The sequence below is a fragment of the Myotis lucifugus genome, unplaced genomic scaffold (genome assembly GCF_000147115.1).
Source record: "Myotis lucifugus unplaced genomic scaffold, Myoluc2.0 scaffold_2301, whole genome shotgun sequence".
Taxonomy (NCBI): Eukaryota; Metazoa; Chordata; class Mammalia; order Chiroptera; family Vespertilionidae; genus Myotis; species Myotis lucifugus.
Window position 1 is genome coordinate 1 of NW_005873349.1, and position 7,095 is coordinate 7,095.

The window sequence follows — 7,095 nt, forward strand, 5'->3', positions numbered from 1 at the left end:
AACCAAACAGCCTGATTTCCACAAGGGTAGCTTTCTTCTTTATATAATCGGTTTCAGAGAGAGGAAGGGAGAGAGGGAGAGAGAGCTAGAAGCATCAATGATGAGGGAGAAACACTGATTGGCTGCCTCCTGCATGTGCCCTATTGAGGATCAAGCCCACAAGCCAGGCAAGTGCCCTCATCAGGAATTGAACTGTGACCTCCTGGTTCATGGGTCGATGCTCACCCATTGAGCCACACTGTTCGGGATACTAGGGCAGCTTTCATTCTCCCTTCATATACATTAACATTCTGGCACTTTCCTGTAAACACTGGTTCCCCACTCTGCCCTGGAGCACTTTATATCCAGGATGATTTTAAATGAGGGAATCCTCTCCTGTGCTTAGCAGTGCCCTGCACTTAATGGGCCCTCAGCCCCTGAGAGTTCCTACCCCTGCTTTATCCCTGCTCTGTCTGTTGCCCCTTTTGCATCCTTCAGCAGGTCTCAGCTCATCTCCTCCCTGTCTCCCTGCAGGGGGGGCTCTCTATGCTGCCACTGTGAGAAACTACCTGGGGACGGAGCCGATTATCTCCCGGGCTGTGGGCCGTGCTGAGGATTGGATTCGGACAGAGACCTTGGCATCCTGGCTTAACGGTGGGGAGAGGAAGAGGGGTACTCTGGGGACAGAGAGGGTGGGTGGAGGCTGGGTGGCACCACACTGAGTCTGTGGGATCTGAGGCCACAGGTCTTCCCAGCTCCAGCCTTTGTCGCAGCCGTGGCCTTGAGGCCAGCTGAGTGGGGGGATGAAGACGGAGACAAGGAAATCTACTTCTTCTTTACGGAGACTTCTCGAGCCTTTGACTCATACGAGCGCCTTAAAGTTCCTCGGGTGGCCCGTGTGTGTGCGGTGAGACTCCGATCCCAGCTGTCTGTCTGTTGTCTCTTGCTCTGCGTGGTATCTGTCTTTTCTTCTCTGAGTCTCTGTCTTTACATTTCTCCTCTGTCTCCATTTTCCCTGTCTTGACTTATTTCCTGGGAGCTTGAAGAGTATGGGGAAAGGGCTCTAGCCCCTTTAACTCCATAACTACCCTTGTGACACAGTGTCCCTAGGAGGTGTAGAGGTTAAAGGTGGGTATTGTAGACAGATCTGGACTCCAGACCCTGCTCCACTACTTCCTGCCTCTGTGACTTGGGGCAGGTTCTTTAGCATCCTTATAGATGAGGATATTGATGATGCCTAGCTATAAGGGTTGTTTTGAGGCCTACCTGAGATAAGGTATGTAAAGCACATAGTATAGTACTTCGTAAGGGCAACAATGAACTTAGTCCCCGTCATTGTGACCCTGTCTACCCCTGTATCATTCCCAACTGCTAACTGTCTGTATCTCTACATTGCATTTTTATGCGTCTTGTCTCTCCATCTATCCTTGTCTGGGGGAAACTCGTATTGGTCTCCACATTCTCCCTACAATGTTTGTCTTCTAAAGAGAAACACCCATGCTCTTGTCACCCCAGGGGGACCTTGGGGGCCGGAAGACCCTCCAACAGAGGTGGACGACCTTTCTGAAGGCTGACCTGCTGTGTCCAGGGCCTGAAGATGGCCGGGCCTCTAGTGTCCTGCAGGACATGGCTATTCTTCGACCTGAGACTGGAGTGGGGGCCCCCATCTTTTATGGCATCTTTTCCTCCCAGTGGTGAGGGGGTCCTGGTGTGGAGGAGAATTACAGGGTGGGAGATAATGTGGGGCTGGCACCTTTCAGTGCTGTCTCTTCCAGAGGGGGTGGCTTCTCCCAGGAGCCGGCTGCATGGCTCCTATGCATTTCTTATGGGTCATCTCATTTGACATGGGGTGAGTTGTTCCCTAGTGCTCTTCAGATATCAGGCTCCAACCTGTGTCTCTTCCAGGGAGGGGGCTGCCATCTCGGCTGTCTGTGCCTTCCTACCACAAGACATTCGGACAGTGCTGAATGGTCCCTTCAGGGAGCTGAAAGATGTCTGCAACAGGGGACAGCCTGTCATGGACAGTGATGTACCCCAGCCCAGACCTGGAGAGGTAAGTGGTCTGGGGCAGCTCTTCACCCCATGCCAGAATCGCCTCATTAGAGCAAGAGCCCAAGTAAGCATTGCGGATACTTCCTGGCCCCTAGGAAACATTGTCACCTATCCTGTGTTTTCCCTAGTGCATCGCTAATAACCCGAAATTCCAGCAGTTTAACTCATCACTCTTCCTGCCTGACCGTGTGCTCATCTTCATCCGGGATCACCCCCTCATGGACAGGCCAGTGCTTCCAGCTGATGGCCACTCCCTGCTGATCACTACAGATACAGTCTATCTCAGAGTTGTGGGCCACAGGGTGGCCAGTCTCTCAGGGAAAGAGTACGATGTGCTCTACCTGGCGACAGGTATGTTTAGTAGCCAAGTACATTGCCCATCCCGTGCACACATGCTCTTGTCAAAGAGAGGGTTGTATACTAACAGGTTTGAGAGTCCAAGGCACAGGTACAGTGTGTCATTGTGTCGTGCCCTCTGCCTGCTTTCCAGAGGATGGACACCTGCACAGAGCTGTGCGGATTGGAGCCAAGCTCAGCGTCCTTGAGGATCTGGCCTTATTCCCAGAGCCACAGCCAGTTGAGAATTTGAAATTGTATCAAGTGAGTCATAGATTTTGGGGAGTCTGTTGGGGAGACATCTGAGCTAGCTTGTGACCACGAAGTCTGGGAGATGCAGCATAGTCCTCCTTTTTACTCACTTTCTCTAGAGCTGGCTCCTGGTTGGCTCCCATACTGAGGTAACACAAGTGAACACAACCAACTGTGGACGTCTCCAGAGCTGCTCAGAGTGCATCCTGGCCCAAGACCCTGTCTGTGCCTGGAGCTTCCAGCTAGATGCCTGTGTGGCCCATGCTGAGGAGCATGGCGGGTGAGTCTGGCTGCCCTGACCTCTTGCCTGCTGTCACAGAGCTCTGACCTCTCCATATATCTGCCTGTTTCTGATCTGTTCATGCTGCCATGTGTGTTTCTTTTAGTGTCACTGTGTTTGTCAGTCCCTACTAACTCATCTGTTTGTCCATCGTGCGGCCTTATGCATGTTCCTGCCACTTTGCTGGACCTGCCCCAGACCATGTGACTGACTTTTATGGTGCCATACACTGCTCAGTTTCCCTGTTATAATAGCTTCTAGAAGTGTTTCCACAGCTGCCCACTCCCTCCTTCCTTCTTTGAATACTCTTTCCTATTGCCTTGTAACACTCTGCATTCTCCTAGTTTTCCTCCCTGTCTCACCACCTGTCTCCCTTTACTCATTCCTTTCCATGCATTTTCTGAATTTTGATATTTCTCACGGTTCAGTCCTTCTTTTTACACGTCTACACACTCTCTAGGTGATATCATTCCCATTATTTTCAACACCAACTGAGTGTTGTTGACAACTACAGATGTATCTGTAGTTGAGCTACACAATTCCTTATCCAACTGCCTACTTGGATGCTTTATAAACTGCTCAAATTCAGTAGGTTTAGCATGCACTGTTGTTTTCTCGTTCTTTCACATGGTTCTCTGAAGGGACCTCTGTGAATCCAGTTGATCAAGCTGGAAATTGCCCACACTATATTGCAGTTGGTACTGACTCTAGCTCCATCTGTTATATCCTCAGTCCACAGCCACTTCTCTTTTTATCTACTGCTATCACTCTTGTCCTAGGCATCATCATTTCTTAATTGGATTACTCCAATAACCTCCAAATTGGTCTTGTTTTGTCCATTTGGGCATCCCGTCACCCATTTTCCACTCAGTAGTTAACTTAAAATCATGTGCTACATTGAATCATATTCCTGACATTATATGCATCTACAATATTTCATTATATATCTGTATCAGATAAGAACTCTCTTAAAAACATTTTATTATAGGAAATTTAAACATTCAAAAACTAGATAGTATAATGAATTTCCATGTATCTATCACTCAGCTTCAACAACCATCAACTGACCAGCCTTACTTGATCACTATCTTCACTCACTCCCAATTATTTTAAAGCAAATCTTAGACATCATATCACTTCATCCATAAATCTTTCTGTGTGTATCTCTAACACAGAAAGGCTTTAAAAAATGTAACCATATTATCATTATCATAGTGCAAACTCACTTTCTTAATGTCATAACTATCTAATCAATGTTTGATTTTCCCAGTTGCATATACTTAAAGATAGTTTGCTTACGTCAGGATTAAAATAATGTCCATCAGTTGTAATTGGTTGATATGTTTCTTAAGTCTTTTAATATTTAATTAAGATTCCTTTCAAATGAGTAATTTTTAATTGATTGCTTGGAAGGTATTTTTTCAGACTGACTTCATGAATTCCTATTTTGAAGCCCAGTTAATTAACTGTATATTTATGCATATTACTAAATCCCAATCTTACAAATACTTTAGAAGTAAAAGTACTTGTTTTTGTTCATTGATTTTGGTTAAGAACTTTGATCTGGTATTTTAGTTTCTCTTGGGAGAACTTTGACACATCTCAGATGAAAACAAATGTTTTATTCTTTCCTTTGTTTTAATATTCATTAAAATAAGAATTTAATTGGTGTTGGATAGCCTGTGTCCTTGAGCCTTGGGGTCCCCTCCACATATATATGTATGTGTGTGTAGGATGTGGGGTGTGCATACATGCCAGTATACTTCTTAGTAATGTGAGAAATGACCAAGCTGGTACTTCTGTGCACTCTACCCTTCATACCTCAATTCATATAAGGGAGAAAACATAGACCATGAAGTTCCTGTGGCTATAGCCACACCTATGGCCTTCCCATGTTCCCCACTGTCAGCTAGACTAAGCAAACTTGGTTTTACCCAGAGACTTAAACATATTCATACTAGTCTCAGAGCTTATTTCAGGGGCTCCAATTCATGTTGAAGGAATTCACACTCAAACGGAATCTACTTTTGGTTGAAGCTTTTGTGTGTTCCACCTGGTCTTCACTGACAGCCCACTAGAGTTCTCCCTGGCCTCCCTCCCTCCCTGTGGTAGTGGTGCCAGGAAGTTCAGAGTGAGCAGCCTGTCTTGCTGTCCTTCTGTCAGACACAGTCCATTGAAATCCTGAAAGTACCAAGATTATATGATTTGAAACAGATCTGTTAGAGGCCAATAGGTACCAAGAGTTGTTGAAGAAAGAGTTCCTATATAGAGATGAGCAGCATTATGAAACAAAGTCATCGCACTGACTGACCCTCACAGAATTTTGATTAACTTTTATAGAGAAGTCCTCACTTTCTTTTAACAGAAAAAAAACCCCAGACCACCCTGTAGTTTTAATATTTTTTTCCAGAGAAATCTTATGGTGTGGACAGTCAGCTATATTTCTTGAAGGTTCCAATGTTTTTTTTTTTTTTTATTGATTTTTTTTTACAGAGAGGAAGGGAGAGGGATAGAGAGTCAGAAACATCGATCAGCTGCCTCCTGCACACCTCCCACTGGGGATGTGCCTGCAACCAAGGTACATGCCCTTGACTGGAATCGAACCTGGGACCCTTCAGTCCGCAGGCCGACGCTCTATCCACTGAGCCAAACCAGTTAGGGCTCCAATGTTTTTTTTAAAGCACACCACATAACATCCTTCTGACAGACCTAGTGAAATTTAATTTTCTATGGTCTGCTAGAAGGTATGTAGAATTTGACATGTTAATCGTCATGAGGAGCATTGGGGGAAATTTTAATGATGAGAATGTTGACTGATAATTCCAGGAGTGATTAATGAGATGATGGGAGATATAACGAGTGAGTGAGTATTCTGTGGTACTGAGGAGTATAGAAGGGAATATTGACACTGGATTTATCAAATATTCTCTTCTTTGTAGGCTGGTCCAAGACATAGAATCAGCGGATGTCTCTTCTTTGTGTCCTAAAGAGCCTGGAGGTCTGTCTGGTTTAGGGAAATGTGGGTTGAGTTGGGTGGAAAGAGGCTAGAAAGTTGTCCATTTTGGACCCACTTTGAAAGTTGGATCCTGGAAGATATGGTAGCCAGTGACCTGGGCCTTACCCTTTTTGGGAATCTCCTTTTAGCTTTGCCCCCATGGTTCCTTCTCAAATCTGATATCCCTCTATGTTTCTCTTCATCAGCCCTCCACCCCCCAGCCTATAGCCTCACTACCTTTTATGCCTTTGCTGTTTCTCTGCAGAACACCCAGTAGTGTTTGAAGTTCTTGTGGCTACAGCTGTGCATGTGGTCTTGCCATGTTCCCCAAGCTCAGCCTGGGCATCCTGTGTGTGGCACCAGCCCAGTGGAGTGACTGCTTTTACCCCTCGGAGGGATGGGCTAGAGGTGGTGGTAACCCCAGGGGCCATGGGTGCTTATGCTTGTGAATGTCAGGAGGGTGGGGCAGCCCGAGTGGTAGCGGCTTATACCTTGGTATGGGGCAGCCAATTGGGCCCTGCAAGACGGGCCCGGACTGTGGGGACTGGACTGGCTGTCTTTTTTCTCGGGATTCTTGCATCATCCCTGACTCTCTTCCTGATTGGTCTATGTCAGCAGCGACAGCGACAGAGGGAACTTCTGGCTAGAGACAAGGTGGGCTTGGACCCGGGGGCGCCGCCATCTGGGACCCCAAGCCTCAACCAGGATCCTCCCTCTCTCTCCTGAAGATGAGCAGCTGCCTCTGGTTCTAGGGAAGAGGTGCAGTGGCTTTGGTGGCTTCCCTCCACCTTTTCTGCTTGATCCTTGCCCGAGCCCAGCCTATAGTCGGTTAACTGGGGCTCCTCTGGCCACATATGATGAAACACCCATCTAGGGCTGGGCATGTGTCCATTAGTGCATGAATGGCCACTGGATTGGAGTGACTATTGAGATGTTGGGGTCACTGGGCCTGGAAAACCATCATGGCCTCTGAGTTCTCTTTGGCCTTTGAGTGATCACTTGACTTCAGTGTCAGCCCTCTCTGGCCCTAGATGGGTTCCGGGCCAGGCCTTTGTCTGTGTCCTGATTCCTGATTCCCATGAGAGATCACAACTTCTCTCTGCAGTGAATCAGGGCTTTCCCCACCCCTGCTCTCTGAACCCCAGTGATCCCTTCAGTCCTGGCCCATGATTTTGGGGCCGTAAATTTAGGAAGGGGCATA

The 7,095-nt window shown here is 47.0% G+C and overlaps 1 pseudogene across 1 annotated transcript; it reads left to right on the top strand.

The window, feature by feature from the left end:
* The first annotated feature begins 513 nt into the window (after positions 1–513).
* Positions 514–6,768, top strand: LOC102417281 (annotated as a pseudogene). The gene is made up of 9 exons (XR_002827664.1): positions 514–633; positions 735–886; positions 1,495–1,673; positions 1,885–2,032; positions 2,160–2,382; positions 2,522–2,631; positions 2,739–2,899; positions 5,839–5,897; positions 6,160–6,768. The product of XR_002827664.1 is annotated as a semaphorin-4F-like (transcript).
* Positions 6,769–7,095: the final 327 nt, after the last annotated feature.